This window comes from Pieris brassicae, chromosome 5 (genome assembly GCF_905147105.1).
Source record: "Pieris brassicae chromosome 5, ilPieBrab1.1, whole genome shotgun sequence".
Lineage (NCBI taxonomy): Eukaryota > Metazoa > Arthropoda > Insecta > Lepidoptera > Pieridae > Pieris > Pieris brassicae.
In genome coordinates this window covers 1633086-1656515 of record NC_059669.1, presented here as the reverse complement: position 1 = coordinate 1656515, position 23430 = coordinate 1633086, and the positions used below count along the sequence as shown (strand labels likewise).

Genomic DNA, 23430 nt, shown 5'->3' with positions numbered 1-23430 from the left:
GTTGCTTCAACCCATGCATACACTTGATAACAGTGTTCCTAAATTCCTATACTTATATCTTTGATACTGAAATATCTTATTAATGAAGACCCCAGCCAGCCAGCCAGTACATGAACCTTGAATATTAAAATACATATTTGTATATTATTAATTAAATATTACAAGAGCGATTTAATATATTATAAAGTGTATAGTCATTACGATTTGTCAATAGTATTTTTTAGGGCATGACGATGCAAATTCTACAGTGGTCGTTGACACTTGCTGATACCTATTTATAGGCATTTAAAATTATACAAAAATTCAATAATTTCCTCGAGAAGGTAATTCGTTAGAACCTATAAGATAAGCGAAAGCATGATCAAGCAAACCTGCCGACGGCAGATGAGGGAAAGAAAATACTTTGAAGATAAACAACAAAAAGGCTCGTTGTGGTGGTCTGCCCCTTACAGAGGTCATATGAAAAGGCCTATGTAAACGCTATGTAAAGGCCTATGAAAGGCAGAGGCCTATACACATAAGCATTTTACAGCAATTTCAAGATTTGTCTAATATATTTTTTATATAGCACGTGAAAATTATTTGATTATATTTTTTTATGAAGGCAAGACTCAATTTAAATTATTCATCAATACTTATGAAAAGTTGTAATCTAATTTGAGAAATGTTTACAGGTAGCTCCTGAACATGCATGTGAAGCACGAAATTATTCAATATATATGTGTAGACATAAATTCAATGTTCTATTGGGCATTTTATAATTAACATGGAAATCTTAATCTAACAATAATGAATTAATGTACCAGTATAGTGCAGAGTATCAGTAGATTATTATAAGAATGGAATTCATAAACTATGCGGGCTGGGGCAAATGTAGGGGGACAATTCTCACGTCATTGTTATTGTAGATAATTTTGTCTATGGTTTGTGTTGTTTGTGCTTGTATAATATATAATCTACATTCATTATAGTCTGTAATGAAGAGGACGATTATAATTCATTGATTTTTATTGGTTTCTACTAAAATATCCCCTATATTAATACAGAACTTTCTCCCAAACCGCGTAGTGGCTGACTGGAATAGTCTTCCGGAAAATGTCATTAGTGCATCCTCTTTGAACTGCTTTATAAACAGGTTAGATAATTTCTCCAGCATCAGCTGATTAAGCTGCTACTGTGTTTATCTTCATAATGATCATATTATTATATAAAAACTACTTATCCAGAACTTGATAGATTCGGTACTGGGCAGATGAATTTAAAAATATACACTGTTAAGTACATATCCGCCTCAAAATATAGAATTAAAGTTTTTACTGCATTTTAATTAGTTGTGTTTACCTTTAATTGTCATGTATTTTAGAATAGATATCTTATAACATATACTGTAGATGTAGCATTATATATGATGTGTATAAATAAATAAATAAACAATATTTCTCCAGTTCAGAAATATATATTATATACTAGTTAAATAATGTATGTTTGTGTCGGACACTTATGAAAGATGCAAGATTTTTATTGATATAACGCTAATTCTTGTATTTTGAAGATGGCAAACTCAGCCAATTAACCAAAAGCAACACACACTGATGTCGAATATTGACTAAAAATATATAGCATGTGAGAATTGGCGCCCAGGAAATACCATTATGTACCCTGGGTTGTTTAGGTTCCTGTTACACCATGAATATTCAATACCTTGTTCAATTTCACCTTTTTATGCTGGGCTCTTTTGTACCGGTAGTATGAGGCAATACGGTTTTGTAAAGTTTTTAATATTTATGATTTACTGAGTGAAATCGTGTTGTAGATATTTTTATGACGTTACAAGTATAGAAGCAACAGCCGTTTTGTTGTAAAATTGAGTATCATGTATCATACATAACTAAGACATAATATCACTTATTAGTTAGAGCTATGTTGTGCTTCAACCTTGGGTCATGTGCTTAAACCCCAATACAACCATGAATCGTAATCGAATAGATGGAAATGAAATGTTACTAGTTGTAATGTTAGCTAATCGGATTTTAATCATGTCCCTGACCAGGTACTAGATTAGAACCCATAGGGAACGCGGAAGCTTGACACAGACCTGCCGATGAGGCAGAGGAAAAACTTGGAACAAAATTCGAAACTCAATACCAAAAAATATCTTTATATACAGAGGTCATATTTTTTTAGGCATACACATTGTTTTAGAACGTATAAATAAATTATAAATTGACTAAGTAAGGAGGCTCATACGTTTAGTCGTTTAGTAAGAAACCGTTTGAAAGTTAAAAGCACTTTCAACAGTAAACAAATATATATGTGAAAATTGTTCGTTTATATATTTTATGAAGGCAAGACTAAATTTAAATTATTTAACAATTTATTCAACAGATGTGTTCAGCTGTAATTATCACATATATTAATAAATTGGTTTGAGTAGTTATATTTATTAAACAACTCATTCAAATTAAATGATATTTGAAATATAACTTGTGCATACCTGGCTTTTTCGCTCTGCTTGGCGGCCGCACTAATAACTAATTAATATTTCATCAATTATTAATTTATTTAAGAATTAAAGATATTCAATTGTTTCATGTGCCTCGTACGAACACGAATTATAAGCGTAATCAGTTTTGAGTAACTACAGTACAATGTTGGAAGATGTAGACATTTTCCACCTTACCAAAGGTTAGGTAAAAGTAGGCTTTTTTTTAAGAAGCGCAGACTGACTTTTTTTTCTCATTAATTTTTTCTTTAAAATATAAAGTTGTAGTTTGTTTGATGCCTAATTTCAGGTTTTTCTTTTATATTTACATATGTATAACTGTAAGATTACTTATAAATAAATGAATTATAAAAGCGTAGTATATAATTAGTAAAAGCGCTGTACTAGGAGATACAGGAATTCCCCATTTACGAAACGTTGCGTATATCACTTACATAATCATATCGGGTTTTCCTTAAGAAAATGCATTAGATAATAATAGCATCTACAATGCGGGCATGTGTCACGAATGTTGCGCCATGGCGCCGGCGCATGTCGGTTAGTGGGCCGCGATATACGGTGATTTTCCTCATAGATGAATAGCGCTTCGTACCTTTGTCGCCCTAGTACTTTTGTGTTATGTAAAAATCTTTAATATATAATATATAGTTATATTATTAGACTAGGGGATCCGACCGACGTTGATACACGTCTAACATACAAAAAATACCGACTGTAGCGCCATCTGCCGGGCTGATTTGTGAATCTAAACCATCCAAGGCGCCAACCAAACGCATACAATAAATTTACTTAAATCGGTCAAGCCGTTTAATTGACATATGTAAGAGTTTACTTTTTGATACACCAAGGAAAAAATTTTGATATAATGCAGTACTGCATGCAGGTTTTTCCAATTATCTATGGCTTTATTTTATATATTCTTCTTGGTCCGCTTCCATTAAATTACGTAGTATCTACTACAAAACTAAAATGTTCTTGCGAATAAGTCTAACAATATTTTCGTCTGATCTAAATTTAGAAGCTCGTCCTCACGGCGTACTTGAAGTACCTTTATTTTAGGCTTATGCCTGCAATATATCATTCGTGAAATGCATTTTATTTTTACATGCAAGAGTGCCGTATGGACTGAGTCATCTGTGAAAAAATTGTAAAGCTGCCAAAACTTTCTAAAAGCTGTGCTTACTAAATTACATTAGAACATTACTTCCCGACATTTATGCATTTTTTTACTACTGTTATATATTTTGACGCTGACCTACTTTGATCGGTAATTATTCCGAATTTTCCTTTACTATTTTTATTATACATACATTCTGAGGCGAAAACTAACTGTTGTGGGCTCTGGCAGAATGATCAGCGCTGTGGAACACATCTGCTCCACAGCATAACGCGGAGCCAGGGCCAGCTACAACCACAAGGCACACACATTACACATTCTTAAAATGTGTGTAACTTATTATTTCTTTACATATTTTTTGTTATTCGTGTTTCGTTAGTAATAAATGTTATGTTTATGCCGATGTCTAGATTTGAAAAGAAAATCTCATATAATTACATTATGTTCTACTAGACGAGACCAGGGTTCCCTCAGTGATTGATAATAATATGTTCTGAGGGTGCTAAGAACAAGATTAAGAGCCTTATTCAATATGGAGCGTAGTTATAGCTTGTCTCGCTGGAGGGTCAATATAGCTATTAGCTGGCGCTGCGTTGCCCATTACTGATGCTAGGGAGAGTAGAGGGACTATGAATTAGCGTCTAAGTTGACATATCGATGTGCAAATGATAGCGTCTTCTATCAGACGTCATGTGATGGTGGATGTATGAATAGTACAAGGCATAGTATTGTCTTTTGTTAAAATAGCTTTTACACAATAAGAAAAACGGACGGATTAAAGCTATGGTCTATGTATTGTATGTGATGGTATTTTGTCGTACTTTTCAGTGTGCGTGGTAAAATTTAGAATTATGTAAATAACTATAAGTTTTAAAAATAATACATAGCTTTAATCCGTTCAAAAAGTGATTTTCTTAGTACAAGGCATGCAAATCTACGAAGGGAACTAATTATGTTTGTTGTCAGAGCACAGATGAGGTCATTTCGTAGGGATGTGGCGCCTCTGTACATCCTGTACAGCATTTCCCACGGAGAGTGTTTAGAGGAGTTGTTGGGAATTACACGAAATTCAACCCGAATAACCTTGACGTCTGTCGTTTCACAACTGAGCGTTGTTTATCGCGCTTTTTGCCGCGCACCACCGCGAATGTAGAATATTTCTTAAAACTCCGGTAATTTATCCAGCATTCAGAATGCCCGGTTCGGTGGTTCCTGCACTGTTCTATGAACAGAGTTTAGCAATTATTTTGAACTCTCACGTAAAAATACATAAAATAGAACTATTTTAAATTTCTCCCACATCCCGAAACTATGGTCACTGCAATCGCGACGGCCGACGACGGAAGAAAACACGATCAATTTGCAGATCCAATATCTGTGGTTTCTAGGGAATTATGCTCACCCCAAAGAGCAGAGTGATGGGCCCCTTTATGGTATCCTCAATGTACACATATTGTATTAATATTTGTTCTGTGCCCTCATACGGGCTTGGGATTTGATATACCTATATTCTAAATAAAAAAATCGGATTTAATACGATGGCTACAAAACATGAAAGTATGTTTAATCTTTTTTTATTGAGTGTGGATAACAAAATATTTTATTTAAATGAGGCTACTTGTTTTGTTTATGACTAATATGTCTTAAAATAAATATTATTATACCAGTATTCATTGTAATTGATAATCAATATCATGGTGTGTGCAGGGGTTATATGTGGCGTAATCAATGGATAATACATTACCTGCGGGTAGACATTGTGGCGGTTCAGAAAAATATGTATTTAGTAAAATTTTGAAAATTCAAAATTGACACTGCTTGCAACTCTGTGATGACTCCAAATGATGTTATTTTAGGTATAAATGCATTTTTAAGCATGACTTTACGAATTTTTGATTAAATTGCCTGCAGTGGCAGTACATATAGATGTTTTGTCGTTATTGCTAGTAAATGTGACAAAACATATTGCATTGAGTGAAGCCATTAAATAAGAATTTACATTTATCCTCATCGTATATGTTAATAAGGATAAGTTTTACATACTTTTTATAGGGAAAATCCAAAAATATTTTGGTTTAAGGATATATTTATCGCAGTTTTCGTGGTTACAATTAGCTCGCCGCGTAAATATTTTATTCCAATTTTGTGCTTTTTGTGGTTAGGAATTTGTTATTGAGGTGTTATCTTATTAATTAGTTTTAATATATAATAATAGAAATACTAGTAAAATAGCAAAACAGAAAAACATTATTTATTTACAAGAAAATGTTTACACACAATTATTTTAAATTTAAAATAAATTTCGGCTAAAATGCGTGATCAGGATTGCTCGCAAGAGGAGTGGAGTACACATACAGAATAAAATTTGGTCAATATTGATTAATTTTGATTGAGTTTTCATTCTAGTTTATTCACACATGACTGTGTCACTCATGTCTGTTTCTGGTAAATTGTGTTTACTAAACAAAATTATCCATTCAGATATTTTGTATATTATTTTCCGTGAAAGCGAATTAAAAACCAATATGGTGCATGTATCCGATTTCATTTCCATAGTGTACGCGACATATCGATAATTTGAATCACAACCCTTGATATTAGATGCAATATACTGATAATATCGATAAGAGCCGTCACTAATGGCATTGCTAAATTGGTTTTTGGTAAAAACCCAACTTAGTTTCAAGGGGTTGAGGCTTTATAATGTACTTAAATAATGATATTAAACGTATTTGCTTTTTACGTAAGTAGTAATTTATTAATCACTTGTGACCCATGCACGTATATGTTGACACGTGCTTGCTATAAATAAACGTGAATCATCAAGATTTTATAGACTCGATAAATGAACTTTCCACACAATAATTTTTTTTGTACCAATTCTTAAAAGGCCAGGAACTCACTGTTACATAAAAAAACAACTTGTGTCTTATATATTGATTTAATGCAGTTAAAGGAAATAAGTTTAATACCCCAAAGACAATTTGAGCGCATCTCAAGACACTTGTCGCTTCAAACTTAAAATTAACATTAATTGACAAACTGTGGACCCCTTCGCGTCCACTCAAATATTTGCGTATTCAAGATGGCCCTCGAACAAACGAGCAAGCACTAAGTGTGTCTAGACGGGAAGTTGGGACAATTAATTGTGTCCGGACAAGTTTGCTTCATTACCTACCACTCGAATCGGGATTGTTTTTATTGTAGCTGGAGCTATTAAAGGGTTCCATTCTTAATGGATTTTAGCATTGCTGCTTTTCCCAATACAATCGTTATTATATACTTGAAAAGATTCTTTCAATAGCCTCTAAGCCTTTGTTTGTTTCTAATATTTTGTAGGTTTTCTACTTAGATGGCTTTTGTATTGTGTAAGGAGACAAGAAAAGGATATGCTTTCAAAGATAATACAATATGTATCCCTGTCATGAAGTATTGGGTGTTAATAAAATACACCATTTTATGGCATTTGTAGTGTGATTACGTCGTTGATTGGTTTTTGAGCCTTTTCTTTAAATATCCGAGGTGTAAATTTAAAATCACCAAAATCTCTGCTATTCAGAGACTGGGTGGGCAATACCCGTTAAAACCACCTCGAGTAGTTCCTACAAAGCGTTACAGAGGCCCCGGGGTCACTTTCACATTCTACCGCGACCATAACGGTATGTTTCACTAAAAACCTCCGGTGCAGTACACACTAAATTGGAGACAGAAGATGGGCATATCTTCTCTTCTTTATTCCGCGTTTTCTAACCTTCTAAAACGTTCTAAAGCGCTCCCTCTCTCGTTCTGCTGTCTAATTCTGTAGCACCTTGCTCACAGAAGGATACTGTTGCATTCCATACCTCGTCACTGTTCACCATTTTTTGTACAACACAAGGAAATTAGCTACGTCAGAATAAATTTTACGACGTATCACTGCGCACAATTCTCCAACGTATGCTATGCCATTATTTGATGCAAAAATCTACAGCATTTTATAGAATTCTACAAAATTCGCTTTTAACAAATGTTTCCGTGCTCGAGGTTCCTAAATCGTAGGTAACGACAAAACAAGTGCAGCTTCCGGTGAAATTGAAGATGGAACAGATATGCAATTCTGGTGAGATCCAAAACAACGCCCGGCCCACGATTGTACGTTATTTTAAAAAGATTAGAAAACGTTACCCCGTTGTTATTCGTTCGGTTTCCCCCAACTTGGAACTCACTGTGCAGGCGTATTTTTGTTTTATAATAAGAATTTCAGGATTTCGCAATACACCTACCGCAGGTTGTCAACGATTTCTTCATTCACCTTCCCACCTATCTTTAGTCCCTCTACAGTCCACGCTATTGTGGTCTTGTACTATACCTTAAAAATCAGTGGTGAAAGTATACACCCCTGACGAACTCCCAGATAAATATCAATTTCTTTTGTTTCTTCATAATTTACTCTTACGGCACATGAGGCACATATGCCCCAGATAATTTTGTTATAAAGTTATAGCACGAGAGCAATGTAAATAACGTGGCATGTATGCCAGGTGAATAAAAAAAATCTAGTATTGTCTTTTGTTAACATAGCTTTTACACATTTAAAGTAAAACACTTTATTACCGGATTGAAGCTATGTATTATTATAAACTTATAATTATTAAAGTCACGAAACGTAGCAAAAAATGTTAACAAAAGACAATCTTTTTAGGTGTAAGCCTCAGTTTTCTGTATCTGTTTCATGATAATTTGTTAATCTAATAGGCTAGTAGGTGATCAGCCTCCTGTGGCTGACACACGCCGTCGACTTTTTGGGTCTAAGGCAAGCCAGTTTCTTCAGTTCTTCTTCTTCAATGTCCATTGCACAGCCGGGGATCGCAGCGTCTCACGCTGAACTCTCTCATCTGTGAATGGGTTGGCATCATAACCGTGGCGATTTTTATATCTATGCACAGTGTGTACGACTACTATTAGGGACCCTACGCGTCCCTCGAATTCCGCGTATTTTATTGGCAGCCTCGCCTGTTTAGACTGTCTCATTTTTTATTAAAAACGCACCAAAATATTCCCATTGCCGGACTATATTGCTTCGTCGAGTTTAAATCGAATGTATTATTTAAGTATTAATCGGGGGATTTACAGTTTGTTTTTATAAACAGATCACAATGTCCATGGGCACAGTGCCAAGATACTGTGTATTAGTTATAGCTTGTTATTTCCTAATTGAAGTAGAAATATAGCATGAACCCTATAAGCGGGAGTATCTCTCATTTACTTATTAAATTGTAAAATATTAATTGCTTTGTTTTAAAACTTATTTTATAATGTACAGTGTAAAATACGTTTTAAACACACACAGGTTAGTTGTGTGTTTGTGCAAATTTAACTATTTTTTTTTAAATTAAATAAGGCGCTCTTTAATAAAGTTCATTTTTCCTCGAAATATTTTTATATACAAGCCTTACATACAACATACATAACGTACGTACAACGTACATAAAAGCCTTTTCTAAATGTGTACACAGCGTAAACAAAACTAATAAAATGTGTATTTAATTTTAACAAACTCATGTTTCAATATTTAAACATAACTAGGAAATAGAATTACACGTTTCTAGTGATTTTAAAGGCGAACCTTGACATATAATCAAACATTACATACAATATATGCCAAAGGAAATACAGTCTTATGTGTTGTATATAAAGCGTAATTTGTATTATTAATAATTGGTTTATTTGAAGAAATATAGGCCAGTATCGGTACAGTAGTCCAAGTGCAAATCATTCATGAAGCGTGTTAAAACTGTTTTTAATAAATTGAAACGTGTGCGTTGCTGTTTGTGGCCTTTATCGTGAAATTTGGTATTCTTTGCTATTGTTCAATAGTACGTCGCATAAAGATTTTCCATAGTTTTTAATTAAGATATTTCAATAATAATCGTTCGTCTTTTGGTTTAGTACCAAATATTCCAGGGAACTCCATCCTCCACGGAGCGCTATTAAAGTCTAGGATAGAAATAAACCAGCGGTACTACATCCTCTAAGTCTTGGCCTCTGATTTCTGTATGTGTTTTGTTACATATTTTTTTCATAATATACATGTAGATTTGCCTTACACAAGCCGTCGAATTTTTGCCGCTTTCCATAAGATGTTTTTTGTCACTATACAAGCGAATGTCAATTGCAAATATAGAAAGACTGTACATTGGTCCAAAGTGAAGTGAATGTACGACTTCAGGGTTGAGATGCGAACTCTCAAGCTACTAGGAATGCTCATGGTCAATGTCAAAGCTATATTCAAATAAACATCAAATTACTTTTGAATGGACTTATATAAATACATAAAAATTAATAGCAAAATATGGTTTTAAGTTCGAAACTAGACGCTGGACGAATTAGAGAGTTGTTTTAAAATTATTTCCTGGAAATGAATGCACGGAAAAACCTAAAAATCATTTTTGTTCTTATACTTCTGTTAGCGCGTCAGGGAAAAATTTTGAGAGTTAATTTTTACGATGCGCACGCACATCGGCACAAAAAACCGATATATAGCTAATAGTCAATATTTTATTAAACTAGATAATGCGTTATAATAAAACTTTCTATGTATTAAATACCTTTTTTTCTAATGTTAGTGTCGTTTTTTCTACAAACCTTATTCTAAATAAGGGAAAGATAAAAAAATTAAAAAGATTTTTTCTTGTTACGCCAAAGAAGTCTAACTTCTAACGCGTGTAAACTCAAAACTCAAACTCAAAATATATTTATTCATTAAGTACACTAATGAACGTCAGAAAAGAAGTTAAATTAATTGTAAATTTACATTTACTACCAGTTCGCAAGTCAAGGGCGTAGAGCGGGTAAGAAGAACTGGCAGGAAACTTTCCGCCGCTATTTTTAATCGCCAAGTATTGAGTCATACAAAAGGACACACAAGTTTTTATTCAGGAAAATCGAAGTCCCTATAGGGCACTATAGCAAAATGTTCTACATATGTTGGCTACTAAAACGTAGCTTAAGTTATACAATAAAGAATTGATTGAATATTTATTCTCACATAATAACCAGTAATATGTTTTAATTATTTTGAATTGCAAATTTTGTTTGTAGCATTTTTTATTCGATAATCCAACCGATTCATCTGCATTGTATAACAAACAATTACTGTAACGAATTTGTGAACCGTGAACATTTGGCTTTGCGGTTTCGACAATTAATCACCGGGTAACGGCAAACTAAAAGACATAATGGTGGCAAATCCAATACTTTGCGACCCTCTTGTTATATTTAGGGTATGGTGCAGCATATAGATGCGAGCGTGCTCTATATTAATTCGTGTTTTGTTAGCAATTCTGGACTTTTTTTGTAACGTAACGTGGGTATAATATTTTCCTTATTACTAGATTACAATGAACTTGGGATATAATAAAAGAGGATATATAAACAAAAATAAGCTAGTTATTCCGTATTTGATAATGGCTTACTGCAGTAGCTTAAAATATTAGCTACTGACCGTTGAATTGGACTTTTTTTATAGAATAGGGGGCAAACGGGCAAGAGGCACACCTGATGTTAAGTGATACCACCGCCCATGGACACTCTCAATGCCAGAGGGCTCGCAAGTGCGTTGCCGGCCTTTAAGAATTGGTACGCTCTTTTCTTGAACGATCCTAAGTCTTGCCTACCTAGTAAAGATTAATATACTATACTATACTATACTATACTAGGTATGTTATATATTTTGAAAGTTTTAAGTTAATGAAAGAGTTCTAGCATCTGGGATGGGACCGTCCTTCATCAGTAATGTATCTAAATTGTATATTTTGTGTATAACGCACAACTTTTTAAGTCTTGAAAAGAGCGCACCAATTCCTCACAGACCAGTGACGCAATCGCGAGCCTTTTGGTATTGAGAGTGTCCATGGGTTGCATTATCACATAATACAGAGGTGAGTCTCCTGCCCGTTTGCCTCCTGTTCTATACAAAAAACTTGTGGTTTGCTTAACACACAGAGCTCTTTATTATAACCAAAACTTCAATTTTAATTATTTCGTTCTCTGCTCTGAAAGTAGATTTAAGAAATACCGGCGGGAAAGCTCATAACTTGGACCATACACAAAATTCTGAATTCTGTAGCGCTCCCGCGGCTAACAGAAGTGACAAATTATCTAGATTATTGGTAAAAAGGTACATTATTATGCTTCATGAGTCCCTATAGCAAATAGTTTAACCGACTTTTTGCTAATAAAATATATTAACCAAGAGGAAAAAGTATCGGGTTTTGTTATGCAAAGTAGTTTAACAAAAATATATTATTATAACGTTTTTAGTTAATATTTTCCTCTTTCATAATATTATCTAAGGCAGTTTTTGCCTCGCACCACTACTATGTGGAACCGGTTACCCGCTGGAGTATTTCCGAACCAATTTGTCTTAGGGTCCTTCAAGAAAAGAGCGTTGATAGGCCGGCAACACACTCGTTAGTCTTCTAGCAATCTGAATGTCCATGGGTGTCGGTATCACTTAACATCAGGTGAGCCTGCTGCCAATTTGCCTCCTATTACAATACAATAATTGGTCTTAACGTATATGTATGTCTAGTTTGTTTTCAACACACCATTTTGGAGCTTTTTAAAAGTTAAATAATATTAATAATACATATTGTGTACCTACTTATTATATTTATATAACATTTTTTTTTCAATAATCTGTTTTCAAAATATAAAAAAAAAAAATTTTTTTTTCGGATTTTTTTTATTTATTCATGACTAACAAATTGTTTATCAAAACATTTATCACATTTTTTTAAGTTCACACATCAGCGCATGTGTGAAGTTAGAATACCTAACATTGCACTAACGAACGCAATAAATTGCGCAACATATGCCAAGTTATCGCTCAAATAATCCGCGATACGAATCTGCGCATGCCTCATTTTTGCTTCAATTTAAACATAATTAAAGTATACGGGTAACGAAATTGCAGTAACTATAACGGCAATGTATAATTTTGCCGATTGGTTATTGGGTTTGGAATTGGCGGTTTTATATCGAGTTTAACATGGGGCTTGTCCCCAGATGTTTCATTTTTTTCTGTCAAACTTAAGATATATTTGGGGCGTGTGTGTTTGCGTACTGCGAGAATATGATTTTGGATTCGAAAATGGGATGCTGTTTCTATTACGATGAGATTAGAGATTATGACATAGAAAATTTTTGGTACAACAAAAAAAATGCTTTTTGGGTTAAATTTTGTATTTGAACGAGTCTCTGGCAGCTAAGACTGTTTTTACCGCGCACCAACCACTATGTGGAACAAGCTGATTACTGAAGTATTTCCGAACTAATTTGCCTTAGAGTCCTTCAAGAAAAAAGCGTGCCAATTGTTAAAAGAGGAGGATGGAGGCTAACCCACTCGGTTAGCCTCCATAAAACAAAAATACACAATAACGTCTCCTTAAGCAAATTCATTTCTTTTTTTATTATTAAACTAATAATCTTTTTGGGTTGGCTACGGATTGAAAGATTTAAAACCTATAAGACCTTTTACGATGTCACAATTCAAATGCAATATTGAATATACTGACCGTAATTAATGTTAAGTGCTATTAGTACTGATTTGAGATGTAGCTGCGAATCGACTGGCTTATATATATAGCAAAACCTTTTTATAATATAGTATTTTTGACAATCAGTAAACAAATATGAGACGAAAAAAATCGCGTTTAATAACATTAAAAGTAGTGTCGGCCACTGCCGTGAGGTCGAACCTCGGCTTTGCACTAATGGACGTTCTATGTGCGCATTTCTACCTTCGTCGAACGCTGAAGGAAAACATCATCAAACATCAAAAGCATGCCTTAGATGCAGAAGGCTTATCACCTACCTAAATGCCAATTAGATTGACAAATGATCATGAAACAGATACAGAAATCTGAGGCCCAGACCTAAAAAGGTTTTTAGTAGGTAAATTGTTTTTTATTGTATGTTTTAACTGTATTTTTGAATTTTTAATTTCTTTTTTGAAACACTTATGTTTACTTCAATTGTCATACATTTTAGATGAAAGATTTTGTAAAATATGCAGTTGATTAAGTACAGTGACAGGGACAGTATGATGTGGTAAACTTTAATAAATAAATAAAATAAAATATCGTTATTAGATAACCAAACAATTGAGTGTTACAATAAATTTATCAATAACTCAACTATGAATCGAAATGTCAAAATCGGACAAAAGCTCTCGAAGTCTTGAAAAGGTGTGGTCAGTGTCCATCTGTTTGAGGCAGATGTTTTAATTATGCGGGCGTGAATTATGACGTTATTTAAGCGATTTTTTTGTTAAATTTCATTTGAAATAATAATTAAGCGTGAAAGTTTTCAGAAATATTTTTATCATTATGTCTAAACAGCTGTTAATGAACGAAACGTTGATCTGAGGATGGATACGGTCTCTGTTAGTATGGTGACGAATAGATGAGAAATTGGTTGCCATGGTAACAAATATATTTTTAGTCCATGTGTTGATGATATGATTCCAGATCTATGCAACTAAAATTCATATACAGTAATGCCTAAAAAGCGGTGGTTCCGGACCGCGTTATAGGAAATCGTGTTGAAGGAGTATTTTTGAACAATTCAACAACTAGGAATACTTATTCAAAAAAGTTATTTAGTTTAATTTTATAACATCAGTTAAAACAGGCGCAAAAGTACATAAAACTAATTATAGATATCTTAATATATATAAATCTCCTGTCAAGATGTTTGTCCGCGATGGACTCCTAAACTACTTAACCGATTTTAAATTAAATTGAGCAACTTAAGAGATAGGATAGCTTAGATCTTTAATTATAGTCGCAATTTTACTTTATTGCAAATTATTTGTCTATAATTAATTGACAGTCACAGTTATGTGTTAACTCCAAAAGATTCTAACAGATGTCGATACTTTTCGACTGGATTGAGTAAGTAATCAATAGATGGCACTGCTATGGTAAACCGACAAACGTGTCATATAAGCTACAATACAATATCATGATTACCACGTGTTATTGAGGCTAAAGTATAAATAAAATGTATTTTGTAGTAAACGAAATACCGTGAAATTCAATTATTTCTACTTTTTTTAATTTTTGGTGTTAGCATAGCCAACCACGTGTTACTTAGACCGAAGTGTAAATCAAATTCAAAATATAGTGACGATAATACAGTGAAATTATTCTTTTGTGTCACGGTATTACGGCTAACTAAAACCACATTAAGGAGAAGCGAACTAGATACAGAATTATGACATGAGACATCTCCGCAATATAGGCGGAACATACTGCGTTATATAAGGAATGGAAATTGCGTTATACGACAACGCGTTATAGTAGTACCGCGTTATATATATACTAGATCTCGTGGTAGTGGAAAGTCTTCTTATAGATATATTTTTGTTATCATAAAAGCCTTAGTTTTCTTACTTCTTTTTTAATTACTTCTTTTGAGATTATTAGATTCACACTTACATTCTAATCTAATCAATATACAGATTTTACTTTACAACTAATATATATCTAATGCATTTTTAAATTAGTTACAAAAATAATGTAAAATGTCATTACATTAGTATATTTAAAAATACTACACAGGTATTCTTGAAAAAAGATATATTCTTGATTTCAAGTAGGCGATGAAAAAATTCAAGAAATAGTCTAGGAATTTTTTTTTTGTTAAATATAAAAACAAAAATTCAAAACTTTCTTCGATAATATTAGAGAAAATATTTATTTGTAGAACTTCAGTGTCTTAGAACTTCCCTATACATAACATTTGGCGCAGCAAAATCATTTCATGTTTGATGTAACGACTCGGGATAGGCCAACATACAACATCGTCCATGGGTAAAATATTCTTTTTGTAGATATTGATACGTTCCAAAGTTTCCACAGCGCACGCGATGACAGATTTATGGATATTTTTTTTATACCCTGGGCTACATTAGGGATACCTTTTTTTGAAAATGTAATATAGTCTATATCAGTTAGTACAAAAACACAAATGTTACCTCTGTACAATATTACTATAGATATATAATCCAAAATTTACAAGTGAATGTAAATAGTGTTTTAATAAATATATGTATATATTAAAACAGTTTTTATGTAGAATTCCATGAGCCTAGTTTATGTATGTTAGGATTTGACTGTCGTTTCACTTTAAAAAACTGCTATGACATGTGAAAAAAATTAAGAAGGATAAAAAATACAATCGTCTAGTCAATTATTTTGTTTAATTTTATTTTGTCCTATACACATTTTGTGATGACGCTTGTTTGGCAATCGTAACTCTACCCCATTCGAATATGTATTGTACAAAGATGACCAATTACGAAGTTATTATGAGTTCTAACAATAGGTCACCCGCATTAGAATGTTGCCACGCGTCCGATTAGACGGGTGATGGAGTTTCAAACATTTAATAATAACATATTTCTTTAGTGGTTTAGTCTAATTGGCGTAAAAATTATAATATATTTGGTTGGGAGTCTAGCTCCCTTATACGTGTTGAATTGACTAAGCATCTAAACAACTTTATTGAACAAATATATAACATGGGAGCTAGGCTGGCTCAATTAGCCTTGATAGAAAATATTGCTGAAAATGGTCAAGAATGAAGAGACTTTTGAAAGAAAACAGGTACGTTTTGGTTTGTAATGTTGAGCGGTTTTAAATGAGTTTTGTACCGCCCTAAAGTTGTTACATTAGCGCTACGGATATTGAGATAAACAACACAGTGCCGACGCTGAAAATATTTCAAAAAAAAAAATCATTACCAGGAAACCAATCTGTTCAACAATTATTTATGAATATGAATTATCGTTGTGGCGCTTATCAGACAGATAATGGGGGGTCGCGACATCTAGAGGAATGCATGGAAAAATTTCAAGGAAAGGCAGACGCTCCTTATCGTATAACCCTTATCTAAGGAACCGAATATTTAAATTATTAAAACCAAATAATGATTTCGGTCTTAGTCACATTCATTTGTTTGTATTAATTGTTTAATTAGCTATTTAGCGTGTGAATTGGATTTTTTATTTTGGACTGGACTGGACTTTTAATTTCATGAATTTTTTAAACTATTAAAATATTTGTTGTCTGTTAGACCCATGTAATGAAAACACGTACTTTCCTATGTTATTGTACAAAAAGTTATCCCATCTTGCAGTCAAAACATAACCGACACAACTGGAGATTAGGGTGCTTACATAGGACTTCCATTCACACTACAATATAGTTCGCGGAAGGTCCGGCTTGTTTCCGGTTTCTCTTATGTCAGGGCTTTGTTGTCAAACAAAATGTTTTTATAAATTTGCCAGTTTTTTTATATAGTGTGGCTTATTTAGCAAGCGGTTTGCCTAACCTACCCAATAGCTATGAAATGTATTGTTTCTAATCACTATTTTGTATAATTCAAATAAAATATTCTTATAGTACAAATATGTAATTAATACGTTATAAGTATCGTATTACATTCAAATGCTGCCAGTAGTAAACGTTTGTATAACATTTTTTTTTTAAATTTATTTTAGTTTAGTATTTATCAATTTTTTCATTAATATTATTACAATGTAGGTAAAAATATATTATTTCGGTTAGTTTATTTTTACAAGGTTCATTTATTTATTTATTTACAGCTTATGTATTACCAAATTTCAAATAAAAATATTATAAAACTATTATATAATTAAGATATTTTTATAAATAAAAAGAATGATGATCTTCTAAAGATAAATAGGTATATATCTAAATAATAAAAATTATATGAGACCATTCATATTTCTAGACTTATCTCGCTTTTTATTAAAATTATTAGTCAAACAGACACTTCATAATGCTAATAAATTAATTATGATAATTTACATCTAAATGAGTTAATTTAAGACATTTTAAAAGCTTACCAACGCTTGGCTACACTGGCTACAGAAAATTAATGAGCTCTAATGCCAGTCATTTAGCAAATTTAACGTTCAAATGTGCACGCGTTATAAAAAGTGCAAAATTATTAGAATAAAGATTTTATGAGGAGAGGATCACCGTTTTCACCGTGTTTTGACCGTTAAATTGTCAATTTCTGGAAAAAGAAGCTTGTATTTTACACACTTTTTCAAGGACCTCTTATTGAGTATAAGCCTCCTCCAATTGACTCCGTCTCTCTCGCCTGTTTTGAGCATCTTTCTCCTAATCCTCTTCACCAATTTTCAGGAGGCCGTACTCAGTAATAAAATCGTTTAAAAACCATTTTTGTCTGTTAACAGTAATCTTGAGCGGTGTTACGCTGTCGTAGTTAAATAATCAATTTATGGCCGACATTAAGAGACAATGCGCTTTAATTCCATATACAGTTACAAAAAGATTGACGCGACATCAAATTAACTTATAATATTGGTACCGGTCCAGTCATTTGTCAAGCGAAAAAAGTACATGTTCCCAGAAAGCTTGTAACCAAAATGCACGTATTTGTATGAACAAAACAATGTTTGTATTTAATTGTATATTTAACTCAAGAGCAGTGTTGGCCTAATGGCTTTAGCGTGCGATGTTCATCCCAGTCGTAGGTTCCATCCCAGGCTGTGCACCAATGAATATTCTTTCTATGTGCGCATTTAACATTCGCTCGAACGGTGAAGGAAAACATCGTGAGGAAACCGATTTGCATTAGACCCAAGAAGTCGATGGCGTGCGTCAGGCACAGAAGACTGTTGGCCTACTTGCCTATTAGATTTAGGAAATATATTAAACCAGATACATAAATCTAGGGCCTAGACCTAAAAAGGTTGTATGTTCCATTGATTTATTTTTTTAAACTGTGTGAAGGTTGTCCTTTTAATGAACTCTTTGATTACATAATATTCACGATGACGATACATTTAGATTGATTATTGATAATAATAATAGATTTAGACTCGAGACTTAGACGCTATGGGTGACTCTTGTACGACAAATTCAATGGAATAGCAAAAAAACTATTAATAAGCGTAAAATTTCTTAAGAAGTCGGCAACGTACTGGCGAACCTTCAGATCTGTCAATTAAAATCAGCTGAAAGATCTGCCCGTTTGTTCAATAAAAAACAACGAAAGGACGCTACTAAGTACTAAGTACTGAGTATTGATCGCGCATTGTGATAAAAAAGCGTAATATCCAAGCGTACAGGGGGCGAGCAATGATATACGGTTTATATGGGTTCATTCAAGACAGAATAGACTCCAGGACAGACGTGCCCTCCAGTAGGCCACATCTCACTTAACATCAGGTGGGATTGTGACCCAATAGCAGTTCAGTCTATATAAAAAATGATTAAAAAAACATAGTAAACATATATATATATATATATATATATATATATAGCCGGTCTCTCGCTGACTACGCTTTCTGAAAAGCACTCGAACATATATATATGTTAAAGATATATTTACATTATATTGTCAAGTCTCATCCGCTTGGCGCTACATCGCATTGGTGAAAGTGGATCTGTCGCACAAGTTTCTCATATTTTTCTTTTCCACCGATACAACTTTTTAATGGAAGAGCACAGATTGGCTAAACTTTGCGAGGGGAGCTTCCCACACCACTGCAGAAGTTGGGAATGTCTTGATAAATGTCCTAGGGGGCGTTTATGCGGTTTAATAAAAAGTGACGCTATTAAGGGCTTTATTTAAGAAGTTTCTCGTGTTCATTATGAGGTTTTTATGGATGGCACTGTCGTCGAAATTAGCGCTGTTATTCAAGAATCCCTACTGAAAAGTTTGTGGCTATTATTAAGTCATTTAGACTTGTATCTATGTGCTTTGTGAGCTTTTTTTAAGTAATAGTTGTATTTGTTAATATCGGTGTATACTAGGTCGCAGTGATGTGATGGCCCAGTGGCTTCGGCGTGTGAGCCTCATCCCTGCGGTCGTAGGTTCGATCCTCGGCTGTGAACTTTCAGTCTGTGCGCATTTAAAATTCGCTCGAACGGTGAAGGAAAACATCTTGAGCAAACGGGCACAGGAGACTAAACCTACGTGCCTATTAGTTACAAATGATCATATAACCGATACAGAACTCTGAGGCCCAGACTTAAAACGCTTGTAGCGTCACTGATTTTTGTCTATTAAGTGGAAATAGGTCTGAAATAAGTTTTACGATAAATTTTCGATGTCCTAAAAGATTTTCCCTTAACGAACCTATCCGAATCCAGACAGGCAGAATTTAATTCTAACCTTGTCTGGCCCAGACTTGGCCTTTGGGATAAGGGTTTCAGACGTTGCAATGATTAAAATAGACATCAAGGCTTAATTGGTGTTTTGAATGACATACGTAATCTAATGGGGTCCATGAAAATACAACGCTCGTGTTCTTAAGTAATCCATGCTTGAATCTAGGTCCTAGGGCTATATATACAACTAACACACAAGTTAAAACTTATGTTTTAACATCGATAAAATTTTTTGAGACCGTTATATATTTATATATTACAGAAATCCTAAGGTAAATGTTTTTTTAAGTAACTATTATTATCGTTACGTATTAAACTATTCCGAAATTTATTTCGATTGGGAATACTGATTTCTGTTAAAATACCTCTAAAATAACCAACTTTAAAAGTATTTTTTTTAAGACTCCGCGAAGTTTTATATCTATACCAAAATTATGTAAACTCGAAAGCTTAAAAATTTCTTCACCGGTAGAAAGGAAAATCTCTAAGTAAGATTGTTTTCCGATACGTTATGAAATAAATCCAGTCGTTGAAAGCCATGCCATAGCTAGATATAATTTATTAGACTATGTTATTATTAATAAGTTTCATACACTAAGTATTGGCAGAACAGAAATATCCACTTAAAACAAAAGCAAACAAACTTTTTACGCACTCTATATTCGTGTCCTGTGTTGCGGTCACCCAAAGTGACTTCCATTTGCCATTGAGGTAAACAAACCTCTGTTTCATATAAAATACACGGTTTACGGCAGTCGTGATGATGATAACAACGCGAACAAGTGAATTTCAAATAGTCTTGCTGAGTCATAAGCGATAGGGCTGATTTATGCGTCTGTTTTGGTGGTATGTTTTCTTACGGCTATTATGGAATTTATGTCGTCCAAAATGTAAAGAAAATTTGAGTGAAACAATGACTAATTACAATAAATTTTCTAAGGCAGGCTTAGTGTTATTAGCAAGATGTTTTATAAGCATGAGGTTTTTGGCATATATATTTAATAAAAGCTGCTTACGTATATCATTGATTGTTAGTAGATGATTAGGCCTGGTTTCCTCGTAATCATTTCTTTTTACGTGCATAGCTGGGATTCGCGCGCTACAGGGTTTGGGAACCAAAAATATAAAAGATTTAATGTTAGATAGCATGATTTATCTATAAATGAATATTAAGCATCTGTGTGTAGGCTGTTCATCCAATATGGCGATATAAACAGTCAGGTTTTGCGTTATATCTTGTTTTCGGTCAGTATTATGAAAATGGATTTGAAATTTCGTCACCGACCGAAAATTCATGCGTTTAAGGCCAAACATATACAACAGACTGACATTAATCCAGTTTATTTTTATTTCAAGTTTACATTGACGTCATTATTAAGTTATATAATAAAATCTGAAGGTATTTAATTAGTTTTATGTACTATGTTCATCGATATTGTTAACTAATGTCGATTCTTATTACCGCTAAAGATCATCCAGCAAATGTAGTATAAAATGATTTTTTTTGTTTGATACTAAAATAAATAGTCGTAGTATATATGTGTATATATAATATTTGAGTCATGTGATCAAAATATAGGGACGATACACAGATCAGAGGAATTGAGCTCTCTAATCATTGATTTAAGAAAGGAAAGTGGCAGTAGCCAATGGTTGGCTATGGTGTAACCTGTAAAATATGGACTACAAATTATTTTCGATATAATTGTTTTTGTTGGGTTCGCCAAAGTAAATTTTTACACACAAATATTCCGTGCATTTTTGGTATATCTTAGATCCATACTAATTAGAAAATTTGAATTTCAAATGAAATAGAATTTACTGATGCCAACCGAATAGAAAAGGGCGTGTAGGGTAATGAACTGAATTCCCAGAAAAGCTAGAAAAACTTGGCAACGTGTCACTCTGGAATTAGTCGGTGACGAGAGATCTTTGAATCGCTGACGAGTGGTAGAGCGCTGAACTGTGCTTCACTGTTTCATGTGATGGGCCTTAAATAAGTTCACGCTGGAAACTTATACTTCACACTTCTTTCGTGAGTTTGATTTTAGTATCACGTTGATCAGTCCCAGTACCAGTCAACTTCTAGATCTAGTCTGACCCATTAGGGTCGATCATCCTGATGCCTGACACCTTACTACTACGATCGTTGGTAGTTAAAGTAATAAAAGATCTAGTCTGACCCATTAGGGTCTATCATCCTGATGCCTGACACCTTACTACTACGATCGTTGGTAGTTAAAGTAATAGACATACAGTACATATAAGTAATTGACACATAGATACGAAGAAAAAGTATACGGTAAAAGTAAAATTTATAAAATAATTTTACCAACTCTTTACTTTATTCCAGATGACATTTAATGATGGTAATTACAGAGAAAAGTTGCTTATTTTCGTTGTTTATAAAAAAGATTATTTAAAAGTATTCCTTAGTGAGTGCATATGGCTTGCAGTGTTGGTTGTCGGTTTCCTCACAATGTTTTCCTTCACCGTTCGAGCGAATGTTTAATGCACAATTAGAAAGTCCATTGGTGTACAGCTGGGGATCGAGCTTACGACCTCAGGGATGAGAGTCGTACGCTGAAGTCACAAGGCCAGCAATGCTCTATATATGATAAAATAAGTAATACTAACCTCAACAAAATGGTTTCTGTGTAAAGTGTGTGTGTTTTGTAAAGATGGATCTGAATGGTTCAAAAAAAATGCGGTTCAGTTATTATTACTAATTGTATAGGGTTTTCTGTGTCAACGCAAAGCGCGCGCCAGTTAGTCGCTACGAAAATCGAGATTATACAAATTTTAAATGCGAATTATGCAACAGCCGACCATAAATACTTAAAACACAATTTTTCAATTAGTTTAAATTAAGTTAAACGCCGAACGACAGCCCAGTTAAAGAAAACGTGTCCTTTTTGCTGCACTTCCACTGCATACACTGCAAACTGCATTGCACCAAAACGCTATGCAACGATAGATTTACTTCGTAGGCTTCCAAACGCCATCATTAGGTGGAGTATTTGGATATAATACGTTTCAAATGCAAAAGGAATATTAGTACTGGGTGGTATTTTTCTTTAATAGAATAAAAAATAAATTTGCTTTTATGTGTTAAGGAAATGCGTACCTTTATGCGATTTCAATTTTCCTAATGGCCTATTAAGACCGAAACGGACAGACTATGTGTTTCTTGTATTTTGAATTCATTACTAAAATGATATTGGGCTATCGAGGGATCCGTCATAATTGCAGACCAATTACAAAAACAGTTTGTTAGATCGGCCATTATTATAAGTATAATTCAGAGCGGCAATGCTCCGAATTTGCCAGGTCGTTGCACCGAGATTTCTATAGAGATAAGTTTTTGTTTTGCTAATGGTTACAAGATATTATGGCGAACGGCTCCTTGGGATTAGTAAAAACGTTCTAATATATTATTAATACAATATATTTACAATGGCATAGTATATGTATTAACAACCGAATAATAAATGCATATACTAGAAACGTAACATTAATTTTTGGCAAACAACTTTTGTATGGATATTTTTCAAGCTTTAATAATAATAATGTGTGTCTATGAATTCTCATAG

The 23430-nt window shown here is 33.5% G+C and overlaps 1 protein-coding gene across 1 annotated transcript in view; it reads left to right on the top strand.

Annotated features, from left to right (window-relative positions):
• LOC123710355 (mitochondrial cardiolipin hydrolase-like) overlaps positions 1-23430 on the top strand; it is a 125296-nt gene that overhangs the window by 29986 nt on the left and 71880 nt on the right. The gene's annotated exons all lie outside the window — the stretch shown is intronic.